The sequence below is a fragment of the Scylla paramamosain genome, chromosome 2 (assembly GCF_035594125.1).
Source record: "Scylla paramamosain isolate STU-SP2022 chromosome 2, ASM3559412v1, whole genome shotgun sequence".
Lineage (NCBI taxonomy): Eukaryota > Metazoa > Arthropoda > Malacostraca > Decapoda > Portunidae > Scylla > Scylla paramamosain.
This window is the reverse complement of record NC_087152.1, coordinates 25,008,046-25,023,684: the sequence shown is the minus strand read 5'-3', so window position 1 is coordinate 25,023,684 and position 15,639 is coordinate 25,008,046. Positions and strand designations below refer to the sequence as shown.

The 15,639-nt window shown below is 38.4% G+C and overlaps 1 long non-coding RNA gene across 1 annotated transcript in view; it reads left to right on the top strand.

Moving 5' to 3' along the window:
* Nucleotides 1-15,150, top strand: part of LOC135112072 (uncharacterized) — a 35,927-nt gene extending 20,777 nt beyond the window's left edge. The window contains exons 2-4 of the long non-coding RNA XR_010274044.1: nt 1,098-1,207; nt 5,730-5,819; nt 15,014-15,150. This is a non-coding gene — a long non-coding RNA (uncharacterized LOC135112072). The remainder of the gene's footprint in view (nt 1-1,097; nt 1,208-5,729; nt 5,820-15,013) is intronic.
* Nucleotides 15,151-15,639: the final 489 nt, after the last annotated feature.

Genomic DNA, 15,639 nt, shown 5'->3' with positions numbered 1-15,639 from the left:
TGTTCCCTCCTTCCTTCCTTCCTTTCTTTCTTTCTTTCTCTCTCTCTCTCTCTCTCTCTCTCTCTCTCTCTCTCTCTCTCTCTCTCTCTCTCTCTCTCTCTCTCTCTCTGAAGCAAAAATGACATAGAATGAATGAGGGGGGAGAGAGAGCAAGGTATCACTCCCTTTTGCCTTATCTCTGACAGATAAGGGTGAGGAGAGGTGACAGGGAGGGAGGTTTGAGACCAGATGAAAAGGAAGAGAGAGAGAGAGAGAGAGAGAGAGAGAGAGAGAGAGAGAGAGAGAGAGAGAGAGAGAGAGAGAAGGGTAAGGAAGGAAGGGCACAAATGCTAGAGGAACTGACTGCTTGAATGGGTGTATTTGTTCGAATTGGAAGACCACGTTCAAATTGGAAGACAAAATTTGTTCGCCAACCCTGTTCAAATTGGGAGTTGTTCAAATTGTTTGAATCATGTGGTATGACTATTTGAATTTTGTGAATTTCCATTCAGTGAGTTTTCTCTGGCACCAGTTCATTGCCAAGTGTGAGACTGTGTAGATCTCTCTATTTTAATTAATGTTTTCTGCATGTGTCACAATGAATATTGCATTAGTGATTCTTCTGCCAAATATAAACACAGACTACATAAAACATATTTAACCCAACTTTCTCAGGTAAAGCCTTTAATGTTTCTTTGCATTAGCTTCATTAGCTAACCTGGACCAATATAACCCAATGCATGGCTTTTTCTTCCATGCACATTGACATTTACATCTTAACTACTCATTAGAAATATCTGATTCATATGTAATAGCATTTATAACCTATTATTTCATATTATTGTCTTACATACCAGTGCTACTGTATTTTCTTAATTCTTTTCCATTCCCTCTTATCATTTCCCTTCTTCCCTTTCATATATATATATATATATATATATATATATATATATATATATATATATATATATATATATATATATATATATATATATATATATATATATATATATATATATATATATATATATATATATATTGTATTCCTGCTTTCTCCCTGTACTTCCTTTTTTCTTTTTCTCAGCCTCTTCTTTTAACTCCCTTATCATCTCTTACAGGTGACTGGCCTCATGCCTTCCGCCATGTGCCTCGCAGAAAGCTCGTTACCTCCTTGGAACCAGCAAATAAAGGAAGAAGCGTTACTAAAAAAGATACAACGGAGACAGAGGTTAGTGAAAAGTTTGGTCTCTCTCTCTCTCTCTCTCTCTCTCTCTCTCTCTCTCAGATATCTTTGTGTGTGGGTGTAATTCACTACTATGCTCCAGTGTCAGCTGTGCACTGCTGCAATAGAGTTCCTCAGTATTCCATGCACAGCCTTGAGCATGGCTAACCATGCATTTTCTGCTGCTGGCCTAAGGCTTTTCAACAACTTATCTGTTAATCTTATAAATACTGAGAATATAAATGCTTTTAGGAATGGCCTGAAGACCTACGTACCTCCTCTGACAAATTTACCAAACTGACAGAGTGCTTTGTTTCTGTGGTACTATACTTGTATGTGGTTCGCTGGTTCGGATATCCTTTTCACTTCCAATCATTTTTTTGCATTCATTGATTTTAGTTTATCAAATTTTAAACTTTTACTCTTTAAAGTTTTTTCTTTTTTTTACTATTGTCTAATTTATTTTGATTGATTTACATCACTAATTTTTACTTTGACTTTTTAATTTCTCTTCTTTTTACAATTTTAAAAAATTTAATTTTCAATTTTGAATTACCCCTTTCTTTACTTTCATGTTTATATCTTCCTTTATTTCCAGTCATTGTTCTTTTTGTCTTTTTTTCTGGGTCTTTTGTAGCACTATTTCAACTATTTAACCCTATGCCCTTTTGGAACTGCTCTATTATGTACTTTGAAAGTGCATAATCAAATAACAAAAATAATAATAATAATAATAATAATAATGATAATAATAATAATAATAATAATAATAATAATAATGATGATGATGATGATGATGATAATAATAAAATAATAATTTTAATACTGTCTCAAGAATTTTGGACTTATCTTTTTCTTTTTTTCTCTCCCAGAGAGAGAGAGAGAGAGAGAGAGAGAGAGAGAGAGAGAGAGAGAGAGAGAGAGAGAGAGAGAGAGAGAGAGAGAAAAACAACAGCAGCAGCAGCAGCAGACTTGTTCTTGAATTCCTCTCTCTCTCATTAATAATGAATTGCTTCCTCATGAGTTTTTCCTGTTAGACCACTGTCTTCTTTTCTCCTTTGGCCATTCCCTAGAATAAGGGGTTGAGGCCATGTATGAATCTCCTTCAGTTGTTCCTCTTCTTTGCATCTTCATCTGTGATTCCCATTTTTTGCAGTTCTACTGTAATTCCACCCCTCTATCTTACTCTGTCTTCCTTTCAATGTTCTTCCTTCAACTGGTTTTCTCCAGACTCTTTTGATTGTTTCCTGATCTTCAATCTCTTCTTACTGCATGACCAAAACATCTAATTTTCATCTTATCACTTCTGTAATGCACTTCACTCTTGCTGGTATTCTTGCTTTTTCCATTTTGTTGATGTTTTCTGAGTGATCACACCTATTATGCACCTCAACATTTTCTTCCCTGTTCTTTCCAATTTCATCATCAACAAATTCAGTAAATGATCTGTTTTGTGTCCGTCTCCAACCTCAGCCACTCATACATTGGTTCCAGGCATCTTCTTGCCTAGTAGTAATCCAGCTTGGTCAGTGTTGCCTAGAGCCACTGCTTAGTTGGTTTCCCTTGTTGTCTGCTTCTTGAATGTAAACATCTCCAGTGACATTGGCCAAAAGCTGAGTTGCTTCTGAGTCATCTTAGGTTGACATGCATCTCTAAGAAAATTTGGAAATAATCATCTCTCTCTAAAGAATTAGTGTATGTAATATTGAAGGAATGTTGTTAAGTAGAAACTATATTATTCTGTGAGCTAACAGTACAGATTTAGTGCATAAATCTTAAGGAATTTGATTTTTATATAATTCATTTAGTTTGATTATTCAGTTGACTATTCTTGTATAAACTTTAAGAATGCTAAATGTGTTATTTCTTGTCTTTTGCTTTCCATAGCAAAAAACTCTGGCTTTTCAGTTTCAAGAATTAAGTTTTTCCTCATTCTTTTATACACATGATGCCTTATTTTGACACTGAAATCTTAAGACACTAACATCTTTAGCTAGTGTTCTGAGACCCCATGTATCAAGGTACTAAGTGCACTCTGTGAGTTCATGTAACTGTAATTCAACTACTGAAATCTGAACTAAACAAGCTGTTTGAGCCAAGCCGTACTTGCAAGCTTAGTGATTGATTGCTTCTGTGTATTCACAACTCACCGATGTATATTATTTTACTGCATTTTAATTAAAATCTTGTATAATTGGACCATTTTATCATATTTCATAAATGCCAAAAAAAAAATATTCAAGCCTATCATGTAAAATAAAAGATTAATGAGCAAAATCTCTCAATGAATGTAATCTAATCAATGTTTGTGTCATGTACGTGACACCACACAACTGCCACAGGCAGCACACACTGCCTTCCCAAAGTTTACATTTATTAGTGGTGTCGAAACTATTGTCCCAATAGGGTTTCATGTTGATGGGTAATAATTTCAATTATCCACTGTAACAAGTGGATAGACTAACAAGGATCCAGTTCTTGTCAATCCGGGCTTCTGGAACAAAACTGTTCTCAGTTTGCTTCATATGCCAGTCAGTTACACTTGAGGAGCGATCAGAGTTATACTCCTCCCATTCAAGCAGTTAGACTCCAGCCAGTGTTCATTGCAGTTCATCATTTCTCCTATTAACCTTACTACTACAGGCAGACATCCCTTCCCAACTCCAGCTAAGTACCCTGTCTAGTCCTGTGCCTGTGCACTGATAGGTACTTAGCCTCATCCCATGTCTGCCTAGATCAAGGTAAATCTTATTCTGTAACCTGGTATTAGCCCATATATGCTAATTCACCATAGGTGTAAAAGAGTGAAGGTGGGCCACACTTTGGTGAGCATTGGCATGGGGCAGGCAGCACCACCCTTCCTGGGCCATGGCATATGGAGTAGGGCTGCCATTTCCTTTTCTCCATTGCCGTCACATTCCCAGTCACAGGTGGCTGGTGCCCATTTCAAAGCTGAGTGAACCAACAAGTAACAGGCAGACATCCCAGAAAAATCCAAGCCATGACCAAGATTTGAACTTGGTTTCTTGCTTTGTAGTTAGCTGCACTATTTGCAGGGTGCACTGCCTGTGGCAGCTGTGTTGTGACAGTGCTACATGTCACATACTTGATACTAACATTGGTGGTAAATTATATTTGTGGGAACTTTTTAGACCTTTACACTCACTCTATGGTCTCCCAGCTAACACACAAACACAGAAAACACAACTAAATATAATCATAAATAACCAATAACTTACCTGTGGTTTGGGCTGGCTGTGGTCGGTGGTGAGTTGATGTCACTGTGCATTCCAGGCCAGTGGCTAACTGTGTTTTCATAGCAAAGACAGATTATTTGTAGCTGTGCAGGTTTCCGGGGTTCTAAGTTCTTAGCAACTTAGTGAATATTCAAAGTGGAGTAGATATGACTTGAAAGGCAGCTGCGAGTCAGGCAGTTCCACTCCTCGTGGGCTCCTTCCTATATCAAAAACAATAGCTACCTATAATCATCTCCATATCTCTAATTCCCAATTTATTTATAAAAGCAACTAATACTTAGTTTTTACTAAATTAACCTTAATTATCCCCTAATTTAACTTTACAATTTATATACAGATCACACCATAAACCAATAAGGCATTGGTATTATGCACAATAGTGGAAATTTCCACAACATTCACAAATATGTTTTGCTCTTTATTCCTTTATTTCACATGGTAAGTTTGAGTGTTTTGATTATTATTGTCTTTTAGTATTAATGAATTATAATAAAAATACTGCAATAGTGCAAGATTTTTATTTGAATGTATTGAAAATTCTTGTGTACTACTCACATACTTGGCAACATTGATGATGCATTCTTTGAGAGATTTTGTTCATTAATTCTTTATTCTTTATAGGCTGGAATATTGCGCTTATCATCTTTTAGTATACATGAAATATGATGGACCATATGAATTGCAACATAATGTAAAATGCAGTAAAAACAAAGAAATACCTGAATGGGGAATAAATGACAATGGCCAACCAACACTCAGCTTACACATTCACCTTAGTCCACTCAGCTTGCTCATTCCAGCTTCCCCCTTCCAGTGAATGAATGGAATTTAGTAACAGGTTTAATCCTTATTTTTCCTTATGAAAGCAGCCTTTTTTGTGCCTTACTTGAGATCCTCCAGTATCCAAAAAGTGCTGTGGTGTGCACCTACCCTCACCAACAGTCAGTCTACAAATGTTACAGCACAACAGGGATAGCAAACATATATTCTCCAGGCTCTGTTTATTGGTTTTACAAACATTCTTTGTTTCCATGACAATTAGTAGCATAAATAAGTTTCTTTTAAGTAATCCAAGTCAAGATCATTGATGTAGCCCTCAGTGATGGAAGTAGTCAGTGGGTTAAGCAACACATCACACAGGATATGTTCCCCATTCATTACCTTGTTTTCAGCAATTTTTATTTATTTATTAACTCATTTATTTTTATTATTATTATTTTCTATTTCCCTGCACATCAGTATCAGTATCTAACACCTTGTCTCTTCCACAGAAGTTCAGGAAACCACTAGTGGTCATCAAAAGTGGTGATAGTCAATCTGGTTCCTTACTGCATCCCAAAGTGCATAAATTGTTTTGAAGGGTAAGTACCTATGTGGCAGGTGGCACAGGCATCTCATTTAATCCCTAAGTGACGCAGTTAAAATGTTCGTGAAATTACGATCAAACTTCACACTTGGTAAGTATTCGTTTAATCTTACAAATATATATATATATATATATATATATATATATATATATATATATATATATATATATATATATATATATATATATATATATATATATACAGTGGAACCTCGGTTACCGAACACCTCCCTTTTTAAACAAATCAATTTTTGAACAAAATTCTGAACATGTTATTGCTTCGGTTGCGATACCATAATTCAGTTTTAGAAAAAAGTTACTTTATTTCAATTATGAAAAGACAAAGCAAAAGCTGCTATTTATTACTAATTTATAGTTTATATATATATATATATATATATATATATATATATATATATATATATATATATATATATATATATATATATATATATATATATATATATATATATATATATATGTTAGTCAAAACCCGGAATCAGTCAAAACTAGTTTTAACTAAACCCGGAATCAGTCAAAACTAGTTTTAACTAGGTATTTTCAATGTGTTGGTGAACAACTAGTATTACCTAGGCAAAACTAGTTATACTTTAATGTGTTTGATATAACTAGAAATATCGAAGTTTAACTAGTTAAATCTAGTTTTATCTGATCGTGTAAGTTAAAACTAGATTCAACAATGGTACTGAAAGTCAAAAGTAGGTGAGGGATATGACCACTCGTTTGAGTACCATTGCTCGTTTGAGTACCATTTTTGGGGAACTCAAACATAACATCCCCATCTAACCTAACCTAACCTAACCTAACCTAACTAGGTTAGACTAAAAGTGAAACTGGTGTAGTGCCGGAGAAAACATTTATATGTATAAGTAGCATTAGGTTAGGTTAGGTTAGGTTAGATGAGGATGTTATGTTTGAGTTCCCCAAAAATGGTACTCAAACGAGCAATGGTACTCACACGAGTGGTCATATCCCTCACCTACTTTTGACATTCAGTACCGTTGTTGAATCTAGTTTTAACTTACACGATCAGATAAAACTAGATTTAACTAGTTAAACTTTGATATTTCTAGTTATATCAAACACATTAAAGTATAACTAGTTTTGCCTAGGTAATACTAGTTGTTCACCAACACATTGAAAATACCTAGTTAAAACTAGTTTTGACTGATTCTGGGTTTTGACTGTAATATATATATATATATATATATATATATATATATATATATATATATATATATATATATATATATATATATATATATATATATATATATATATATATATATATATATATATATATATATATATATATCTTGATACTATATATTGGAGGAAAGATACAGTTTGTAAGACAGTAACTCAATCTTTGAAATAAGTTAAATGTGATTCCACTGAAAAGCCTCGATGTAAACAAACAGTTTTTGGTGCTCAGGAGTTTTATCTCTCAATGACCCCACAACATCATCTCTACTGCACAACTGTATTTTTCCATTATTTTTTCCCAGCAGCAGTGTTATGATCACCTTCATTTTGGCAGTAAGTGGGTTGTTCCTTTCTGTATCCTTATGTAAGGCTTCTCTCACTAGATTGGTGACAAAGAGAATCTTCTGATGAGTTCTGTCACTAAGTTCATGCAATACATTCTCTCTGAATAAATAATTTGCGAGCTGGAAATGTTGTGAATCAACCATCTTGGCTGTGGGGGGCATATGTCATAAGCCGCTAATACAGAGTAGACTGGTGTCTGGGAACAGACTAATCCATTTTACATTGATTCCTATGGAGAAAGTGGTCTCAGTTTTTTAACATTTCAGATTTTGAACAACATTCTGAAACAAATTAAGTTCTAGAACCAAGGTTCCACTATATATATATATATATACGAGTATATATATATATATATATATATATATATATATATATATATATATATATATATATATATATATATATATATATATATATATATACATATATATATATATATATATATAGGACGGGAGAGGAGGATGCACTAAACAACTACTGAAATTATTACACACAGTGAGGTCTGAAGCACTGGACCACGGGGTGCTGTGTACTCATCAGTAACCCAGCTATGACCTCACTGAATGTTTCCCTTTGTCTCTCTAAACACAAGGGGGCAGTCACAGCCTGCCCTCTAAAGAAAACTCTCTTCCTTCACACAAAATTACAAGCACCTAATTACACACACAACTTTCACTCAAAATTCAAAATCATCATGGCGACTCCTACACCAGCCTTGGAGTCCCCATCTGGGGAGGGGACCATAAATGTCCCAGGTCAGACTGCTCTTATGGTATCGACTCTAAATGTCTTGACATCCCACTTAACTATTTTTCACTAACTTCTGCAACATTTGCAGTCTTAAATCTAATTTTCAATCTGTTGAACACCACCTCTACTCTACTAAACTTCATCTTTTCCTCACTAAAGCACAGGTATCTGGGGCAACTGACAGTAGCCCCTTTTCTATTCCCTCTTACTTACTCTATCCTCATTTTCAATCCAAAGCTGGATGTTGCATTTATGTGCTTAACGACAACCTGCTCTTGCGCCCACGCTCTCGAATCTTCCAAGTTTTCCACCAATTGGCTATGACTACAGAGTCACTCCCATACTAAATTTATTTGTACTCTATACCTCTCATCTAACTCCTCTGACAATTAAACTTCCAAAGTGGAGGACATTCTGATTCTCTCCCCTTTTGCAGGGATCTCCATTCTTGGAGACTTTAATGTTCACCACCAGCTTTGGCTTTCCTCTCCCTTCACTGACCATCCTGGTGAACTAGCCTTCAACTTTGCTATTCACCATGACCTACAGCAATTGGTGCAACTGGAGAAGGCAGTAGACACCTGGTGAAACAATAATTACTCCCAGTGAGGTCTAAAGCACTGTTCAGGGGGTGCTGTGAACTTATCATTAAACCCAGCTGTGACCTCACTGAATGTTTCCCTTTGTGTCTCACAACACAAGGGGGCAGTCACAGCCTGCCCTCTAAAGACAACTCTCTTCCTCCACACAAAACTACAAGCACCTAATAACACACACACCCTTCACTCAAAAATTTTAAAATCATCATGGCGACTCCTACACCAGCCTCGGAGTCCCCATCTGGGGAGGGGACCATAAATGTCCCCAGGTCGGACTGCCTTTCTGTCGATGACCCTAAGTGTCTTGACACCCCCCCTCAACTTTTTCTTCATTAACTTCTGTAACATTCACGGTCTAAGATCTAATTTTCAATCTGTAGAACACCACCTCTCCTCTTCTAAACCTCATCTTCTTTTCCTCACTGAAACTAAGGTGTCTGAGGCAACTGACAGTAGCCCCTTTTCTGTTCCCTCCTACTTTCTCTATCCTCATTTTTTATCCAAAGCTGGATGCTGCGTTTATGTGTGTAATGACTTAACCTGCTCTCGTGCCCATGCTCTTGAATCTTCCTAGTTTTCCACCATCTGGCTACAACTACAGAGTCACTCTCATACTAAATTTATCTGTGCTGTATACCTCTCACCTAACTCCTCTGATTATAAGAAATTCTTTGACTACTTAACTCCCAAAGTGGAGCACATTCTGACCCTCTTCCCTTTTGCAGAGATCTCCATTCTTGGAGACTTCAATGTTCACCACCAGCTTTGGCTTTCCTCTCCCTTCACTGACCATCCTGGTGAACTAGCCTACAACTTTGCTATCCTCCATAACCTAGAGCAATTGGTGCAACACCCTACTCGTATTCCTGACCATCTTGGAGATACGCCCAACATTCTTGACATTTTCCTGACCTCTAATCCTTCTGCTTATGCTGTCCCCCTTTCTTCTCCGTTGGGCTCCTCCGATGACAATCTCATATCTTTATCTTGTCCTATCGCTCCAATCCCTCCTCAGGATCCCACTAAGCGAAGGTGCCTCTGGCGTTTTGCCTCTGCTAGTTGGGGGGACCTGAGGAGGTATTTTGCTGATTTTCCTTGGAATGACTACTGCTTCCATGTCAGAGACTTGTCTTTGTGTGCTGACCGCATAACAGAGGTGATAGTGTCTGGCATGGAGGCGTACATTCCTCACTCTTTTTCTTGTCCTAAACCTTCTAAACCTTGGATTAACACAGCTTGTTCTCATGCTATACATGATAGAGAGGTGGCCCACAAAAGGTACTTAAGCCTTCCATCACCAGAGTCTCATGCACTTTATATTTCTGCCCGGAACCATGCCAAGTCTGTTCTCCAACTAGCCAAAAACTCCTTCATCAACAGAAAGTGTCAAAACTTTTCAAGATCTAACTCACCTCGTGACTTCTGGCATCTAGCCAAAAATATCTCCAATAACTTTGCTTCTTCTTCTTTCCCTCCTCTACTTCAACCAGATGGCACCACTGCTATCATATCTATTTCTAAAGCTGAACTCTTCACTCAAACCTTTGCTGAAAACTCTATCTTGGACAATTCTGGGCTTGTTCCTCCCTCTCCTCCACCCTCTGACTACTTCATGCCACGTATTAAAATTCTTTGCAATGATGTTTTCCATGCCCTCGCTGGCCTAAACCCTCGGAAGGCTTATGGACCTGATGGGGTCCCTCCTATTGTTCTCCAAAACTGTGCCTCTGTGCTTGCACCTTGCCTAGCCAAACTCTTTCAGCTCTGTCTGTCAACATCTACCTTTCCTTCTTGCTGGAAGTTTGCCTACATTCAACCTGTTCCTAAAAAGGGTGACCGTTCTAATCCATCAAACCACCGTCCCATTGCTTTAATTTCCTGCCTATCTAAAGTTTTTTAATCTATCCTCAACAGAAAGATTCTCAAACATCTATCACTTCACAACCTTCTATCTGATCGCCAGTATGGGTTCTGTCAAGGCCGCTCTACTGGTGATCTTCTGGCTTTCCTTACTGAGTCTTGGTCATCCTCTTTTAGAGATTTTGATGAAACTTTTGCTGTTGCCTTGGACATATCAAAAGCTTTTGATAGTGTCTGGCACAAAGCTTAGATTTCCAAACTACCCTCCTACGGTTTCTATCCTTCTCTCTGTAATTTCATCTCAAGTTTCCTTTCTGACCGTTCTATTGCTGCTGTGGTAGACGATCACTGTTCTTCTCCTAAATCTATTAACAGTGGTGTTCCTCAGGGTTCTGTCCTGTCACCCACTCTCTTCTTATTATTCATTAATGATCTTCTAAACCAAACTTCTTGTCCTATCCACTCCTACGCTGATGATACCACCCTGCACTTTTCCACGTCTTTTCATAGATGTCCAACCCTTCAGGGGGTAAGCATATCACGCAGGAAAGCCACAGAACGCTTGACTTCTGATCTTTCTAAAATTCTGATTGGGACAGAGCAAACTTGGTATTGTTCAATGCCTCAAAAACTCAATTCCTCCATCTATCAACTCGACACAACCTTCCAGACAACTATCCCCTCTTCTTCAATGACACTCAACTGTCCCCCTCTTCTACACTGAACATCCTCGGTCTGTCCTTTACTTATAATCTGAACTGGAAACTTCACATCTCATCTCTAGCTAAAACAGCTTCTATGAAGTTAGGTGTTCTGAGACGTCTCTGCCAGTTTTTCTCACCCCCCCAGCTGCTAACTCTGTACAAGGGCCTTATCCATCCAGGTATGGAGTATGCTTCACATGTCTGGGCGGGTTCCACTCATACTGCTCTTCTAGACAGGGTGGAATCAAAAAGCTTTTCGTCTCATCAACTCCTCTCCTCTAACTGACTGTCTTCAGCCTCTCTCTCACTGCCGCAATGTTGCATATCTAGCTGTCTTCTACCGCTATTTTCATGCTAACTGCTCTTCTGATCTTGCTAACTGCATGCCTCCCCTCCTTCCGCGGCCTCGCTGCACAAGACTTTCTTCTTTCTCTCACCCCTATTCTGTCCACCTCTCTAACACAAGAGTTAACCAGAATTCTCAATCATTCATCCCTTTCTCTGGTAAACTCTGGAACTCCCTGCCTGCTTCTGTATTTTCATCTTCCTATGACTTGGATTCCTTCAAGAGGGAGGTTTCAAGACACTTATTCAGCAATTTTTGACCACTGCTTTGACCCTTTTATGGGACTGGCATTTCAGTGGGCATTTTTTTTATTAGATTTTTGTTGCCCTTGGCCAGTGTCCTTCCTACATAAAAAAAAAAAACACCCTACTCGTATTCCTGACTGTCTTGGAGATAGGCCCAACATTCTAGACCTTTTCCTAACCTCTAATACTTCTGCTTATGCTGTTACCCTCTCTTCTCCATTGGGCTCCTCCGATCACAACCTTATATCTGTATCTTGTCCTATTGTTCCAATCCCTCCTCAGGATCCCCCTCAGTGGAGGTGCCTCTGGTGTTTTGCCTCTGCTAGTTGGGGGGGACTTAAGGAGGTATTTTGCAGATTTTCCTTGGAATGACTACAGCTTCCATGTCAGAAACCATCTCTGTATGCTGAGTGCATAACAGAGGAGATAGTGTCTGGCATGGAGGTATACATTTCTCACTCTTTTTCTTGACCTAAGCCTTCCAATTCCAAACTTTGGTTTAGCGTAGCCTGTTCTCATGCTACACATGATAGAGAGGTGGCCCACAAAAGGTACTTGAGCCTTCCATCATCAGAATCTCATGCACTTTATATTTCTGCCCAGAACCATGCCAAGTCTGTTCTCCAACTAGCCAAAAACTCCTTCATTAATAGAAAGTGTCAAAATCTTTCAAGATCTAGTGAAAAAACATCTCCAATAACTTTGCTTCTTCTTTCCCTCCTTTATTTCAACCAGATGGCACCACTGCTATCACATCCATCTCTAAGGCTGAAATCTTTGCTCAATCCTTTGCTAAAAGCTCTATTTGAATGATTCAGGGCTTATTTTTCCCTTTCTTCCACCCTCTGACTACTTCATGCCACGTATTAAAATTCTTCGCAATGATGTTTTCCATGCCCTCACTGGCCTAAACCTTTGGAAAGCTTATGGACCAGATGGGGTCCCTCGTATTGTTCTCCAAAACTGCTTCTCCATGCTTGCACCTTGCCTAGTCAAACTCTTTCAACTCTGTCTGTCAACATCTACCTTTCCTTCTTGCTGGAAGTTTGCCTACATTCAGTCTGTTCCTAATCCCTCAAACTACTGTCCTATTGTTTTAATTTTTTGCTTGTCTAAAGTTTTTGAATCTATCCTCAACAGGAAGATTCTTAAACATGTCACTACTTCACAACTTTCTATCTGATCACCAGTATGGGTTCCGTCAAGGCCGCTCTACTGGTGATCTTCTGGTTTTCCTTACCAAGTCTTGGTCATCCTCTTTTAGAGATTTTGGTGAAACTTTTGCTGCTGCCTTGGACATATCAAAAGCCTTTGATAGAGTCTGGCACAAAGCTTTGATTTCCAAACTACCATCTGACGGCTCTATCCTTCCCTCTGGAACTTCATCTCAAGTTTCCTTTGTGACCATTCTATTGCTGATATGGTAGACAGTCACTATTCTTCTCTTAAAATCTATTAACAGTGGTGTTCCTCTTCCTATTATTCATCAATGATCTTCTAAACCATACTTCTTTTCCTATCCACTCCTATGCTGATGATACCACCCTGCATTTTCCCATGTCTTTTCCTTGATGTCTAACCCTTTAGGAAGTAAACATTTCACACAGGGAAGCCATAGAACACCTGACTTCTGGTCTCTCTAAAATTTCTGATTAGGGCAGACCAAACTTGGTATTGTTCAATGCCTCAAAAACTCAATTCCTCCATCTGTCAACTCAACACAACCTTCTAGATAACTATCCCCTCTTCTTCAGACACTCAACTGCCCCCTCTTCTACACTGAACATCCTCGGTCTGTCCTTTTCTTATAACTTAAACTGGAAACTTCACATCTCATATTTAGCTAAAACAGCTTCTATGAAGTTAGGCATTCTGAGATATCTTCAGTTTTTCTAAACCCCCAGCTGCTAACTCTGTACAAGGGCCTTATCTGTCTACATATGAAGTATATTTCACATGTCTGGGGGGGTTTCACTCATACTACTCTTTTAGACAGGGTGGAATCTAAAGCTTGTTGTGTCATCAACTCCTCTCCTCTAACTGACTGTCTTCAGCCTCTTTCTCACTGCTGGAATGTTGCAGCTATTGCTATCTTCTACCACTATTTTCATGCCAACTGCTCTTCTGATCTTGCTAACTACATGCCTCCCCTCCTCCCGGGGCCTTGCTGCACAAGATTTTCTTCTTTCTTTCACCCCTATTCTGTCCACCTCTTTAATTCAAGAGTTAATCAGTGTTCTCAATTATTCTTCTCTTTCTCTGGTAAACTCTGAAACTCCCTGCCTGCTTCTGTATTTCCACCTTCATAACTTGAACTCCATCAAGAGGGACGTTTCAAAACATACTTCAATTTTTGGTTACTGCTTCAAACCCTATTTGGGGACTGGCATCTCAGTAGGCTTTTTTTTTTTTTTATTGGATTTTTGTTGCCCTTTGCTGGTGTCCCTCCTACGTAAAAACATAAAAAGACATTCTGCTTCATTTACAGACATGTATCCAGTAAATCCGATGAATGGTCTGTAGGCCATATATATCTGTTAAATGTGGAAATCCACTATAACAAGGGTTTACTGCATATTAAATATAATAATAATGACCTTAAAACTGATCCCTGTGGCACCCCACTCATATTTTACGATTATTATGATCGAAATACAAGCACAGTTATCCTTAATGCATTGCTTTAATGACTGGTAGAGATGGAAATAAATAAGTAAATAAATAAATAAATAAATAAATAAATAAATAAATAATCCAAATTTAGGAGAGGTACTTCTGGTTCTTGCTAAAGAAAAAAAAAACCTGCAATTTTCATGAAAAATTCTGTAAAAATTTGAAAGTTAAAACTTACAGATTAAAATAAATATCATTCCTTTATCTTTATTATGGATGAAATTACCAATGTTCATCTTCAGATGTTATTTTCTCAAAATGGGGTTGGTAGTGCTTATAACATTCTCTAAACTGTGCCTCACATCACTGTTGATGTGTGCCAAATGCCGTTAACTGACTCTCATAGGGATTAGTTTATATGAATAAGTGTTTCCACAGTATTTCTGAAGGGTGTGATTACCCAACTCCTACTCTAACCTACGCTGTTATGTCATCTTCAGGGTGGAGGTGTGACAACCAACTACTCTAACATCCACTGGACTCCTGTTATGCATTATGTCTCATTTATCTTCACTTGGGGCCTTGGTTCCTCTCACCTAAAGTGTTTTGTATCACTTGGCATCGATCACTTCCACATGAAGTAGCTAGGCTTCACTCAGGAGCCTTACAAGAAAGCCCAACACCCTGTCAAATCAGTCTCAACCCACACAGTGAAGGACTCTCACCTCTCGGTGTCTGAACCAACACTTACATGATTAACAACGCCCTCAATGACACCCCCCATTGCTGGAAGTATGTGGACGACTGCACCGTGGGCATAACAGTCTCCAACAAGAACCCTGACTACTTGCCACTGCAAGTAATTTTGGAGCGAATGCAGACGTGGACGGAGGAGAGCAGGATGACCATCAACCACAGCAAAACTGTGGTGATGCATTTCTGTACCTCCTCTGTACCAGTGCCCCCTCTCCAGCTCACAGTGGCCCCTTACTCCCCTCCGGGTGGTCTGATGTGTCAAGCTTCTTGGAGTCACAGTGGACAACCAGCTGACCTGGAAGCAGCATGTCGCCAGCACCATAAGATCCGCTACCTACAGGCTGTATGTGCTGTGCAGACTCAGGTTGCT